The 15,259-nt window shown below is 35.9% G+C and overlaps 1 pseudogene; it reads right to left on the minus strand.

Annotated features, from left to right (window-relative positions):
* Window positions 1–226: 226 nt before the first annotated feature.
* Window positions 227–1,432, minus strand: LOC100661412 (olfactory receptor 4A5-like; annotated as a pseudogene).
* Window positions 1,433–15,259: the final 13,827 nt, after the last annotated feature.

A 15,259-nucleotide genomic window follows, 5' to 3' on the forward strand; every position in this document is an offset into this window, starting at 1 on the left:
AAGTAATCTTAAACACAAAACGGATAGTGGAGCTAAAAAAAAACTGTTGTGCTAATAGAATAATGAAGAGTAAAATTTTAAAACCACACTCTTGGCCTCAAAAATTTGTTCTAAGTATTGGTCAAACTGTTTTCTCATTAATTTGGATGATAGAAAATTTTTGTAAGTAACTCTTTTTTTCTCTTTTTAAAAGGAAAAAAAATAATTTTTTCTAAGTCCTGTTTCAGTATATACTGAGAAAAATAAAATTAAATGTGAGCTTATTTTTATTTATAAGAGGAAAAATACTTAGGGCTTCTATCCAGCCTCCAGAATGTCTCGATTACTTTCATTCTAATGTCAAAGAATAATTTTTTCTACATTTTGGATGCCTTTACATCAGTAAAGAGAAGTATTCCTAGAGAATCCATTGAATTGACTTAATCATTCAATGTAATAATTCATTGCCTATTACTTGCTTTAGAATTACCAATATTTTCAGTGTGGATGCAAATTCTTCTACATGTGGTTAACTTTCTACTCCAGATTTTTTCCATAGCATTTTTCATCTCAGAATTTCTCAGAGTGTATATCAGAGGATTCAACGTGGGAGTGATAACTGTATAAACCACAGTCATAAATTTGTCAGTTGGAAAGTTGGAAACAGGTCTAACATACATGAAAATACAGGGAACAAAAAAGAGGGCAACCACTGTAATGTGGGAGCTGCAGGTAGACAGGGCTTTGTGCCTCCCTTCCTGACTGTGAGTCTTCAGGGATCTTAGGATGACCCCATAGGAGATTGTGTTAGAAGGATAAAAATTACCATACAGATGGCTCCACCATTGGCAACAACAGTGAGCCCTACAAAATAGGTGTCAGAGAAAGCAAGTTCCAATAATGGGTACATGTCACACATGAAGTGATCAATGACATTGGGGCCACAGAAGGGGAGGCTGTACACAAAGAGAAGTTGAACTACAGAGTGCAAAAAACCTCCAACCCAGGCCACCACTAGCAACAGAATGCAAACCTGTCGATTCATGATGGTTAAATAATGCAGTGGCTTACAGATGGCCACGTAGCGATCATAGGCCATTGCCACCAGAAGAAAGATCTCAGCACCACCAAATAAGTGCTCTATAAAGAGCTGGCCCATGCAAGCTGAGAAGGAAGTAGTCTTTTTATCACAGAGTAAGTCTACAATCATTTTGGGGGAAATGGCAGTGGAATAAACAGCATCAATGAATGACAGGTAGGCAAGGAAGAAGTACATGGGGGAGCCCAGGGAGGGGCTGACAACAACAGTCATGACAATGAGCAGGTTGCCCACCATTGCCACAATGTAGATGAGCAAAAACATGACAGTTAACACTCTTTGGCCCTCAGGATCCTGTGTGAATCCCAGGAGGACAAATTCTGTTACATTGTTACTGTGTCCCATTTACTCTTCTATAAGACGTACTTCAGAGATGAGAGCTCAGGAGAACAAGACCTGTAAAGAAATCATGAACATCAGTGTGAATATGTCCATTAGGTCTTGGAGTTCTTCTTCACTATTAATCTTGTGCAGTGGCTTACTCATAATAAACATTTAGAAATATGTACTGAGTTTTCTTCCAAAGATCCCAGTATGTCTTCCCTTAACAATTCTACTTCTATTCATGTGCCCATGAATAACGGGCTGTATCTCTAAATCTTAGTGGATCTTCTACAGAGAAGATCAGTCAGGGGCTCAACAGTCTTTCATTCATTTAATACTCCTTTTTTAAAACATGACAGTGCTTGGCACAGAGGTCAGCAATGACGAAGAGGGAAAGGATTTCTGCTCTCAAGAAACATTCTCTGGTGGCGAAGATAAATTGACATAAAACCAGTACTTACAGTTGGTAATATTTGTGGTGAGTCCCTTTACAATATGATCTATATAGCAGCAAAAATAACCCCTCTTCAGGAATATCTCACTAAATATTATGATATTCCACTATTAGAAGTTTGGTCCTTCCTGCCTCAAATGGCTTTCAATGTTTATGAATCTCTCATTAAATGTGAAGAGCCTGGACTTTGAAATGCATCAGATAACTACAAAATTATTTAGTTTATTATTCCCTGTAGCAATTATTTGGACATAGATTTTCTGTCCCTTACAATATGATCTGTATTTTCAGCAAATATTTTTGAACTGAAGTTAACTGACACATAAGAATTAACAAGTACCTTAGCAGCCAGCATTTTGCAAATCCATTGCAGGTGTGCTGGGTAGCCATGGGGGAGAAAATAGACACTTTAAGGAGAGATGGAGGACAAAGGGAGAGGGATTTATAGATAATACTTAGGCACTGAGAGTGGTCAGAATTAGAACTTCGATATCCAGACTTCGAAAGGGAACATACTCAAAGGAAAAATCGAAACTCAGTGTAAGAAGGTATGAGTTTTAGTTATTTTCTTTATTTAGCCACAAATCTGTCTCAGTTTACTCATTGGAAAATAAAGAATTGAACTAGATGATCTTAGAATCCTTTCTAGTCCAACTGTCTATGACATTATCAGTGAAACCCCATCTTATTTTATTCTGCTGGATATTTCTATTTATATATTTGTAATTAAACAACAATCTCCAAGCTCATCAATGATACTTTAAAAAATGCTAGTCAGTGTTGGAATTGGATCACTCAAGTGACCAAATACTGATTAGCTTTCTCATTCAGTGTGCGCTTGTTTAAGGCCCAGGACACCCCTGGAAAGAGCGCACAGCACAGTGACGAATAATGCGTACTCTGGGGCAACACTGTCTGTGTTTGAATTCCACCTTCACCGCTTACTGTCTCTGTGACCTTGTGCAACTTCATAAACCTCTTTGTGCCTCAGTTTCATAATTTGTAAAATGGGGAAATCAATTGTATGTATCTCTGAAGTTAGTGTGTGTGTGTTTTTACATGCAAAGTACCTAAAGCACTGCCTGGATCCTGATAAAGAATCAATAAACGATAGCTTTTTATTATTGTCCTTGAATGTTTCTCTATGGACATTTGATCAGAACAAATCATCTGGATCTTTTTCACATTAGGAATAAGTATTTTACTTGTAAAAAGAATATTATGTATTTATAATTCACAGACACACATTTTGGGACATAGGATAAAACCATACATTATGAGAATTATCTATTTTGTTGAATGTGTGTCTTAATATCTACCTCTAATGGTGAGTATATTGGTGAAAGTTAAGCAGGAAAAAAGGAAAAACTTGTAGCCATGCATCAGATGGAGACCTAAAGAGTAGAAAATGAAAGAAAAGAAGAATCAAATCAGGAAGCAGAGAAATTATATTTAAGAAATTAATATACACAGGTAATTGGGATATTAATATGTTAAGTGGGGATAGCTTTCTTAAGAAATCTTCAGAAAGATTTTTTCTTGTGAAAGAGTGCTGGAAGGCCAACCACTGAGGCTTCCTGAACTTACTCAGGAGGCTTCTTGGGAAGCCATTACAATTAAACACAGAGCCCATCCTACAAAATAAAGAATAAAAAGGGAAAGGAAGGGGAAAACAGAGATGAGAGTGAAACAAAAAAAAAAGAAAAAGAAGAAGAACAAGAGTGGACGAAAGGAGAGAAGGAAAGAGAAAGGAAGTGAAGGAAAGGGGGAAAAAGAAAAGAAAATTCAAAGAAAAAAAAAAAAAGAACATTGATCCCTCAGAGGCCCTAGCACTTACGGTTAAAGACAAACTCAAATAAGAGAGGATAGTACATATATAGATACAAACACAATCTTTAGGATTATTCTTTCTTGCAGAAAATTGCTGAATTACTAAACCTCAAATGTAGACAAGCTGATTTCATTGATATTGATTTGGCTGAGGGGAAAGAACATGTGCAGAGGAATTTTGAGCTATCTTTTAGGAACCAGCTCTAATGAGTTTTCTATATGTCTGGGTGGTTCAGGAGTTCTTTCATTTTTGAAGTGGTAGATTAATAAAGGTACAGCTGTTGAAGAACATAATGGTTAAAGATAGCTTATATCTAATTTTTCTTTAACTACCTATTTTCTTCAAGGTCTAGTGCTCTTAATTTTATTAATGTCAATGCCGGATTTCACTGAAATAAATATTCTATTGGCCAGCTAAATTATTTCCATGTAAAACAATCAGTATGTGAAGTATCCACTATAGTTTCAGTCCTCAAAGATTTGATACTATAAAAACTAAAATAATTACTAGGCTCTCGATGTAAACCACTAAGCTTACACCTTTCTAGAAAAAAAAAACATTTATTTTTATAACGACATGGCTTTTTACAAATAGAAATTAAAATGTCATAGTAACAAAAATAACCTCTATAGTACATTACAATTACAGTTTTATAAGTCTCTCTAAGTGGCAGTAGGCAAGGTACTTCCTGATCACCAGTTTCTTTTTGTATAATTAAAAAAATTGTGTATATATATAGGCATTTGTACATATGGTTACTGTCATAATTTTGTATATATACAAAAAGGTATACATATGTATAAATGTGGTTGTTACCATAATTTTAAAATATTCCCACTTAAAAGCACATATCAAATTTCCAGGCATAACTTTTTTTTTAAACCCTGACACTTGAGGTAATACATAGTTTTAAATTTTCTTATTCAAATATGGAGCCTCGGTGGTGCAGCAGTTAAGAGCATGGCTGTTAACCAAAGGTCAGCAGTTTGAATCCACCAGCTCCTCCCTTGAAACTCTATGGGGCAGTTCTACTCTGTCTTTCAGGGTCACTATAAGATAGAATCTACTTGAAGCAAAGGGTTTGGTTTTTTGATTTAGCTGAAATATTTCTAAAATAACTATATATATTAATATATCACATATCCTACAAGCCAAGATTACAAATCTATTGACTTATTCTAATGCATAACTTGCTTCATTTGTTATCTGGCAAATAGTAAACATCTATCAGGATAAAATACTTAAGCGAAATAGACTGTGTATGTTCTGGCTAATTTCTGTGTTTCTCTTGCTTAATTTTACAAACTCACAATTAATCTAGTGAAATATATTTAAGAAATTAACTCTATTTCAATATATCATGGAAATTTTTAATGAGTGTCCTCCATCAGATGTTTCAAAAATTCACCTCTTGGTTCTTGTCCTTGGTCCTGAAAATCAGGGGTTCTTTCATTGAGAGTAATTGTAGATACCTCATGCATTTATCTAAAATCACAGAACACATGGCAATGTGCACTGCTCAGTGGATCTAGAAATAGTTCCAAGTGGTTACACTTTTCATACTTCCACACAAGCTGCCCATCATATCTTTTTTTTTTTTTTTTTTCAGAAAACTGTAGAACTGTATATGTGGTTGCCTGGAACATGAAGACACTTAAAAATAACAGTAAACAGCTGAACGTTCTCACCTGTTAGAAAATGTGCTGGAAGAAAAATGAGGATGCTACGTTTGCATGACTATGTAAAAACTAGGCAAATTAATGGAAATTAACCTGGCCAGGCTCGTTTTTTAGTGACACAAACAGTAAAAATCACTGAAATTTGTTATTTGAAATTTTCTTTGTTTAATCAATTATGATGAAGCAAACAAAAGTTTTTAACTGAGGATTTAGGGTCATACTCATGTCTCCCTCCTCATTAATTCTGTACCTAACAAGGCAAAGGCTGGGATTTAACTTCCTAGAAAAGCCAATGCCAGAGCTTCTCACAGATAGGAACAGAACTTTTCAGCAATTCAGTCATTCAAAAAGCATATCCAAAGACCATTTCTTCCCTCGCTAGAAGAATGCCCCTACATCTCCCCAGCCTCAGTCCAGAAAATCATGACTTTCCATAAATTCCAACAAGCAATGACAGATATGTATCAACAGAAAATATAACATGAAACCATCTACAGGACTAGATGCTAATTACAGAGAGTCACCATCCTAGACAGGAATTTGAGTTTTCAGAAATCTCTTGGGTCATTCTATCAGGAAATAATTCTTCCGTTTATATGTGCAGACATAGTGTGTGGCTTTTTATATATCAATACTGTTTTAAATGAAAGATAATGCAAGTTCACTATAAATTAGATTGTTAGAATATTTGGAACAAATTCAAATGAAGTTACCTCTCCTGGACACTTTTCTTCCCTAGACAATCCTTAGAGGGAAAAGGCTTGAGTCTTGCCAAGAAAAAGTAGTGGAAAGCCAAGTAATGTGAAATGTCTGTAATGAGAAGAGAAAATTCTAAAATAAAGTGAATAATAAATTATGAGTTTTATATTAGTAAATCTTTAGGTAAGGTAGATAATGTTTATTCCAAAATGACTGGAGAACAAGCAGCAGATTCTCTTGCCTAACCATATTCCTAGCAGAAGAAGGCCTTACTCTGACTGTTAGAGCCTCTATACCCAATAAACCCTATGGCTCAGAGGCAGAGAACATTGGGACTAAGTAAGTTACTGAAATTTACCTTCCAATTTTTGAAAAGGCAGATAATCACAGTTCTGCACTTCTGGATTAGAGCAGATGTTGTTGATCTAAGCCTGAATCTAGGTCAGCTGGAGCCATAACGATTTATTTCTCAAACACAGTCAGCAGTTGTTTTCATGAATAGTCACAACATGATCCAAGAGGATGTATCTTAACTTAATCACTTTATTCTCAGTTGTATCAAGACTCAACTTGACTAGGACTTAAAACAGGTACCTTAACTTTGAGTGAGCTAAATTTTATTTGTGTGCATGGCTCTATTGCAGAAATCGATATACTTTATCAACTAACCCTGAAGCTTGCCATAACCTTGAAGTTTAAAGTTACCATGACCAATTAATAAGTACATTTATAGTTCAAAAAGTTTTTAGTTGAATTTTCTGTCATTTGCAACCAAAAGCAGCTTAACTGAAACACCCCGATCTTAAAGGTGTGTGTGAATTTAGGTTAGTTTATGTGTATGAGTGTGTTTTTTAAACAGTATCACTTGATTTTAATTTTTACATCATAGCCTGTCTTATTAGCAACAACAGTTCATTAATCTTTCAAAATTTAAATGTATTTTCCATATTTTTCCGCTTCCAAATGAACTTTTAGAATTAGAGAAATGCTAGGCATAGTTATATGCAGAAAAAAGTGAACTATGTATTTACATTTTTCCCCAAGGATTGACTTAGCATACTGTCACATTTTTGTGAGATAAAATCTACACACGATCCTGTTCAAACTTAATTCATTACATTCTTCCGACAATCCATGCTATATTAAATATCCTTTGCTAACGCCACAACTCGGATGTACTAATTCTCCTTTTGTCTTCTTTTTTTTTTTGTACAGCTTTTGCATTAGAAAGCCATAATCCTAGTGCTCAGATAACTTTGGAAATGTCTATTACATGAATATTTGCACATGGAGACACTGGCAGAAGCCTAATACTGCCACCCAGTGACGAACGCTAGGAGGCGGGATTAATAAATTCCCTGATACACTGGTAACATGCATGCTATTTGAAAGACAGCTAGTGTAAGGTCATTGGGTTTCATAGTGACACAAGGAAATGCACCATGAGTGCCCTTATGTCATGCTTGATGTCAGAGAGTCATTCACTTAAAAATTAAGCAGCATAACAAAAGTCCTTAATAAAAACAAAATTGTACATACAGATATATGGCCAGGAATGAAGCTAGGGGGAAGTATATCATATTCATAAGTATAATTTGCAGAACAAATGAAACCTTTGTCAAGATTTCCATTTCTGTTGTTGAGTGATATGAATGCAATGCTCACTTCCTGAAAGAAAAATTTTTTTTTTGCTTTCAAAGGAGAGTTCTTAAATAGAAGGATGTAGTGTAGTAGTCAAAGAGTTCAGCTTCTAACCCCAAAATTCAGCATTTTGAATCTACCGACTGCTCCTTGGACACACAATGGGGCAGTTCTGCTCTGTCCTATACAGTGGCTATGAATCAGAATAGACTCAATGGTAATGGATTTGGTTTCTTTTTGGGGGGGACCAGGTATAAATAACATTAAAAATATTTGATTACTGAAATAGTGTGTGTTAGTGGCAGAGAAATAAACCAAAAAAATAAAAAAGTGGAAGAAAATATTGATTATTTTAAAGATGTACAAAATGACATATTAACAGGAAAAAAAATTAAATTTGTACTTAAAATAATTAAACAGCTAGGCTGGCAGAATACTTTACCAATTTGGAGAAAATAGGTTTAAATATTATCTCACCACAAATAAAAATAAATTCTAGATGGGTTGAAAACAGAATTATTTGAAAAGTTATTTATAATACAATACCAAATATAAAGATTAAAATGTATAAAGTCTGTGAAAGAAAACAGAATTCTCCAAGTAAATGAAGAAGTCAAAAAGTAAAAGAATTTTTAAATATAACATCTGTATATAAAAACACTCATAATTATAATATGAAAAACATGCTAAGGTAAACATCTGTAGCAAACATCAAAGAAAACTGGTACATATATGCAATATATAAAAAGTTCATCTGATTCCAATAGAATGAGAATTCAAAAAAAAATTTTTTTAGTTTCTGGTGTGAATTCTATATCCCACACATTGCACAAGAAAGAGAGAGCACAAAAATAATTAAACTTTCTACCTTCAGGTTACTTATAAATCAGCTATATTGAAGGCAAACATATGTACACCACCTTCTCCGAGGAAAAATTAGAGAAGACAATGAAGAAAAATTAAGAATTATGTGGGACACAATCAAGAGGAAAAATTTGCATGTGATTAGAGTTTCAGAACAGGGAGAGAAGGTGGAAAACACAATGAAGGTTGTTGAAGATTTACTGACAGAAAACTTCCAAAATATCATGAAAAGAATATCAAGAAAACCTGACCATCTAATAAGCTCAAATAGCCCCATACATGATGAACTGCAAAAGAATGTCACAACAATACATCATAATCACACTTGCCAAAACCAAAGACAAAGAAAGAATCCTGAGAGCAGATGTAGAAAAACAAAAAGTCACTTATAAAAGGGAAAAATAAAATTAAACTCTAATTACTTGGCAAAAACAATGCAGGTAAGAAGGTGATGGGATGACATATATAAAACCCTGAATTGATAAAAATACAAACAAAGAATAACATATCCTGCAAGACTCTCCAATACAATTGTAAAATTAGTACATACCCAGATAAACAGAAATTGAGATAATTCTGAAAAACCAAACCAAACTTACAAGAAATACTAAAGGCAGACCTTATGTTAGAGAACTGGCAACATCAGACAACACCAGAGTCTAGGACATAGGTCAGCATCAGCCAGATACCAACCTAGGCAAAGAACTCTCAATATTAAAATAAAGCTAAAGACTTAAAAAGGAAAACAGAAATGTCAATCAGTAAATGATGACAGTGTCAAAACAATAAAAAGGAGAATAAATGGGGTAAACATAGAATTTTCAGATGGAGAGGAAGTCAAGGCAATATCAAGTAATAAACAATTGATTTTTTTTTTTCAGACTTAGGAAGATAAGGGTAAATTTCAAGAAAACCACAAAGAAAATTAACAAACCTAACCATCCAAATAAGAAAAAGAAGAAATACACAAAAATTCAGTAAACACAAAACCTACACAAACGAAAGAAAAGAAAAGAAAATCCACAAAAAAAAGGAACTCAGCACAGGAAAGTAAGAGCAACAAAGAAAACATCAGCACCACAAAAGAAAAGCACAATATGAAGGCAGCAAATGCATACCTGTCTATCAATAGTCACACTGAATGTTAATGGCTTAAATGCACCCATAAGGAGGCAGAGAGTGTCAGAATGGATTTAAAAAAAATGATTCATCAATATGCTGTCTACAAGAGACATATCATTGACACAAAGACATAAACATAATAAAAATTAAAAGAAAGAAAAACTATATCAAGCAAGCAGTAACCAAAAAAGAGTAAGTGTAGCAAATATTACTCTCAGATAAATAAGAGTTTAAGGTAAAATCGATCATCTAGACAAGGGAGGACATTACATAATGACTGAGGTGACAATCAACCAATAACACTTAACCTTAATAAACATCTATGCACTCAATGACAGGGTTCCAAAATACATACAAGAAATTCTAAGAGCAAGGAAAAAAGAAATGCTCAGTTCCACAATAATAATAGAAGACTTCAACACATTGCTAGGTAAAGGACAGAACATTTAGAAAGAAACTCAGCAAAAATACAGAACATCTAAAGGCCATGATCACCCAACCTGACCTCAGAGATATATGTAGAACACTCCACCAAAACAGCAGCAGCGTGTGCATTTTTTCAAAGTATATGAAACATTCTCTAGAATAGACCACATTTTAGCACAAAACAAGCCTCAATAAAATCGAAAACATCAAAATAATACAAAACATTCTCTCTAATCACACCATCATAAAAGTAGGAATCAACAATAAGAACAGCAAGGGAAAAATCAAATACGTGAAACCTGAATAACATCTTGCTTAAAAACCACTGGCTAATAGAAGAAATCAAGAGGGAATCAAAAAATTCCCAGAATCAAATGAGAATGTAAACGTATCCTATCGAAGCTTTTGCAACACAGCAAAGGCAGTGTTCAGCGGTCAACTCATAGCAATAAATGCACTCATCAAAATAGAAGGACAAATCAAAATGAAAATGTTAGCACTATGACTCAAATAGAAAGAGAATAGCAAAAAGAGGCCAGAGGCAAGAGGAGAAAGGAAGTAATAAGGATTGGAGCAGAAATAAATGAAATATCAGGAAAAAAAAAATAACCAACGAGACAAAAACTTCTCTCCCTGAATAGATCAAAAAATTTGGCAAACCATTGGACAAGCTGACAAAAGACAAACAGAAGAGGAAACCACCCAAATAAGATGAGACGAGAGACTTTACTACAGAAATAACTAAAATAAAGATCACACCAGAATACTATGAAAAATTGCACTCCAACAAATTTGAGAAACTAGAGGAAATGGACAAATTTCTAGAAACACACTACCTACCTAAACTAACAAAACCTGAGATAGAAAATCTGAAAAATGCATAACAAGAGAAGAGATTGAATGGGGTAAAAATAAAAAATTAAATTAAAAACTCCCAACAAAGAAAAGCCCTGGTCTGGACAGCTTCACTGGAGAATTCTACCAAACATTCAGAGAAGAGCTCACACCAGTGCTATTCAAACTATTTCAGAGCACAGGAATGCAGGAAATCTCCCAAATTCATTCTCTAAAGCCAGTATAACCCTGATACCAAAGCCAGGAAAACACACAAATTTAAAAAATAAAAATACAGACCAATATCTCTCATGAACATAAAAGCAAAAATGCACAGCAAAATTCTAGCCAAAAGTATTCAGCATCACATTAAAAAGGTAATACAGGGGGGCGGAGCCAAGATGGCGGACTAGGCAGACGTTACCTCGGATCCCTCTTACAACAAAGACACGGAAAAACAAGTGAATCGATCACATACATAACAATCTACGAACCCTGAACAACAAACACGGATTTAGAGACGGAGAACGAACTAATACGGGGAAGCAGCGATAGTTTCCAGAGCCTGGAGCCAGCGTACCAGTCAGGTACGGCACAAGCACAGAGACCTGCTCCACCCCCCTGAACTAACCCCGGGAGGGGGACCAGCCGGTTCCACGGGCGGCGTGGGACGCAGCCGGTAGGAGAAGTCCCCGGGAGGCAGTGACTGATCTTGGAGCAGAAAGAGCAGCCTCCGAGCCGGGGAACCGCTCCGCAGGGATTTGGACTGGACGCAGGTACGCCATAAACACGGAGAGTTGCTCCACCCCCTGAACTAACCCCGGGAAGGGGACCAGCCGGGTCGCGCGGGCAGCGTGGGACGCAGCCGCTAGGAGAAGTCCCCGGGAGGCAGCGACTGGTATTGGAGTGGGGAGAACAGCGTTCCAGCTGGGACACTTGGTCGCGGCACAAGCACGGGGAGCTACTCCACCCATCTGAACTAACCCCGGGAGGGGGCCCACCTGGTTCACGGAGGCGGCACAGCCACGCGGCTGGAGGGACGAGAAGTCCCCGGGAGGCAGCGACTGATTTTGGAGTTGAGAGTGCACCGTCCCAGTAGGGGAGCCTTGACGCTGGGCGTGGGGCTGGAAGCGGAGGATCTGACCGTGACTCCAGCGGGCCAGACCCCCTGGGGGCAATCTCCACACAGCCAGCACACATAGGCGATGCGCCCGCAGGAATCTCAGATATAACAGTCATTCCAAGCAAGACAAGCAACTCTGGCTATATTCTGAGGTGCTACTCTCCTATCTCTCTGTTCCCTCCCCCACCCTCCCCAGGCGGCTTCATTAACATCTGAATAGCCTGAGCCAGAGGGAGAACTCTGATAGGGATCTGACTGCAGTTTTTTTTAGCGGATTTTCTGGAAAAACTAGTTTCCCAGTGATGGCTCGGAGACAACAATCCATATCAAACCACTTAAAGAAGCAGACCGTGACAGCTTCTCCAACCCCCCAAACAAAAGAATCAAAATCTTTCCCAAATGAAGATACAATTTTGGAATTATCAGATACAGAATATAAAAAACTAATTTACAGAATGCTTAATGATATCACAAATGAAATTAGGATATCTGCAGAAAAAGCCAAGGAACACACTGATAAAACTGTTGAAGAACTCAAAAAGATTATTCAAGAACATAGTGGAAAAATTAATAAGTTGCAAGAATCCATAGAGAGACAACATGTAGAAATCCAAAAGATTAACAATAAAATAACAGAATTAGACAACACACTAGGAAGTCAGAGGAGCAGACTCGAGCAATTAGAATGCAGACTGGGACATCTGGAGGACCAGGGAATCAACACCAACATAGCTGAAAAAAAATCAGATAAAAGAATTAAAAAAAATGAAGAAACCCTAAGAATTATGTGGGACTCTATCAAGAAGGATAACCTGCGGGTGATTGGAGTCCCAGAACAGGGAGGGGGGACAGAAAACACAGAGAAAATAGTTGAAGAACTTCTGACAGAAAACTTCCCTGACATCATGAAAGACGAAAGGGTATCTATCCAAGATGCTCATCGAACCCCATTTAAGATTGATCCAAAAAGAAAAACACCAAGACATATTATCATCAAACTCACCAAAACCAAAGATAAACAGAAAATTTTAAAAGCAGCCAGGGAGAAAAGAAAGGTTTCCTTCAAGGGAGAATCAATAAGAATATGTTCTGACTACTCAGCAGAAACCATGCAGGCAAGAAGGGAATGGGACGACATATACAGAACACTGAAGGAGAAAAACTGCCAACCAAGGATCATATATCCAGCAAAACTCTCTCTGAAATATGAAGGCGAAATTAAGATATTTACAGACAAACACAAGTTTAGAGAATTTGCAAAAACCAAACCAAAGCTACAAGAAATACTAAAGGATATTGTTTGGTCACAGAACCAATAATATCAGATATCAGCACAACACAAGGTCACAAAACAGAACGTCCTGATATCAACTCAAATAGGGAAATCACAAAAACAAACAAATTAAGATTAATTAAAAAAAAAAATACACATAACAGGGAATTATGGAAGTCAATAGGTAAAAGATCACAATAATCAAAAAGAGGGACTAAATACAGGAGGCATTGAACTGCCATATGGAGAGTGATACAAGGCGATATAAAACAATACAAGTTAGGTTTTTACTTAGAAAAATAGGGGCATATAATGAGGTAACCACAAAAAGGCATAACAACTCTATAACTCAAGACAAAAACCAAGAAAAACGTAACGACTCAACTAACATAAAGTCAAACACTATGAAAATGAGGATCTCACAGTTTACTAAGAAAAACGCCTCAGCACAAAAAAGTGTGTGGAAAAATGAAATTGTCAACAACACACATAAAAAGGCATCAAAATGACAGCACTAAAAACTTATTTATCTATAATTACCCTGAATGTAAATGGACTAAATGCACCAATAAAGAGACAGAGAGTCACAGACTGGATAAAGAAACACGATCCATCTATATGCTGCCTACAAGAGACACACCTTAGACTTAGAGACACAAACAAACTAAAACTCAAAGGATGGAAAAAAGTATATCAAGCAAACAATAAGCAAAAAAGAAGAGGAGTAGCAATATTAATTTCTGACAAAATAGACTTTAGACTTAAATCCACCACAAAGGATAAAGAAGGACACTATATAATGATAAAAGGGACAATTGATCAGGAAGACATAACCATATTAAATATTTACGCACCCAATGACAGGCCTGCAAAATACATAAATCAAATTTTAACAGAACTGAAAAGCGAGATAGATACCTCCACAATTATAGTAGGAGACTTCAACACACCACTTTCGGAGAAGGACAGGACATCCAGTAAGAAGCTAAACAGAGACACGGAAGATCTAATTACAACAATTAACCAACTTGACCTCATTGACTTATACAGAACTCTCCACCCAACTGCTGCAAAATATACTTTTTTTTCCAGCGCACATGGAACATTCTCTAGAATAGACCACATATTAGGTCATAAAACAAACCTTTGCAGAGTCCAAAACATCGAAATATTACAAAGCATCTTCTCAGACCACAAGGCAATAAAACTAGAGATCAATAACAGAAAAACGAGGGAAAAGAAATCAAATACTTGGAAAATGAACAATACCCTCCTGAAAAAAGACTGGGTTATAGAAGACATCAAGGAGGTAATAAGGAAATTCATAGAAAGCAACGAGAATGAAAATACTTCCTATCAAAACCTCTGGGACACAGCAAAAGCAGTGCTCAGAGGCCAATTTATATCAATAAATGCACACATACAAAAAGAAGAAAGAGCCAAAATCAGAGAACTGTCCCTACAACTTGAACAAATAGAAAGTGAGCAACAAAAGAATCCATCAGGGACCAGAAGAAAACAAATAATAAAAATTAGAGCTGAACTAAATGAATTAGAGAACAGAAAAACAATCGAAAGAATTAACAAAGCCAAAAGCTGGTTCTTCGAAAAAATTAACAAAATTGATAAACCATTGGCTAGACTGACTAAAGAAATACAGGAAAGGAAACAAATAACCCGAATAAGAAATGAGAAGGACCACATCACAACAGAACCAAATGAAATTAAAAGAATCATTTCAGATTATTATGAAAAATTGTACTCTAACAAATTTGAAAACCTAGAAGAAATGGATGAATTCCTGGAAAAACACTACCTACCTAAACTAACACATTCAGAAGTAGAACAGCTAAATAGACCCATAACAAAAAAAGAGATTGAAACGGTAATCAAAAAACTCCCAACAAAAAA

This window comes from Loxodonta africana, chromosome 7 (genome assembly GCF_030014295.1).
Source record: "Loxodonta africana isolate mLoxAfr1 chromosome 7, mLoxAfr1.hap2, whole genome shotgun sequence".
In the NCBI taxonomy this organism is placed as follows: domain Eukaryota; kingdom Metazoa; phylum Chordata; class Mammalia; order Proboscidea; family Elephantidae; genus Loxodonta; species Loxodonta africana.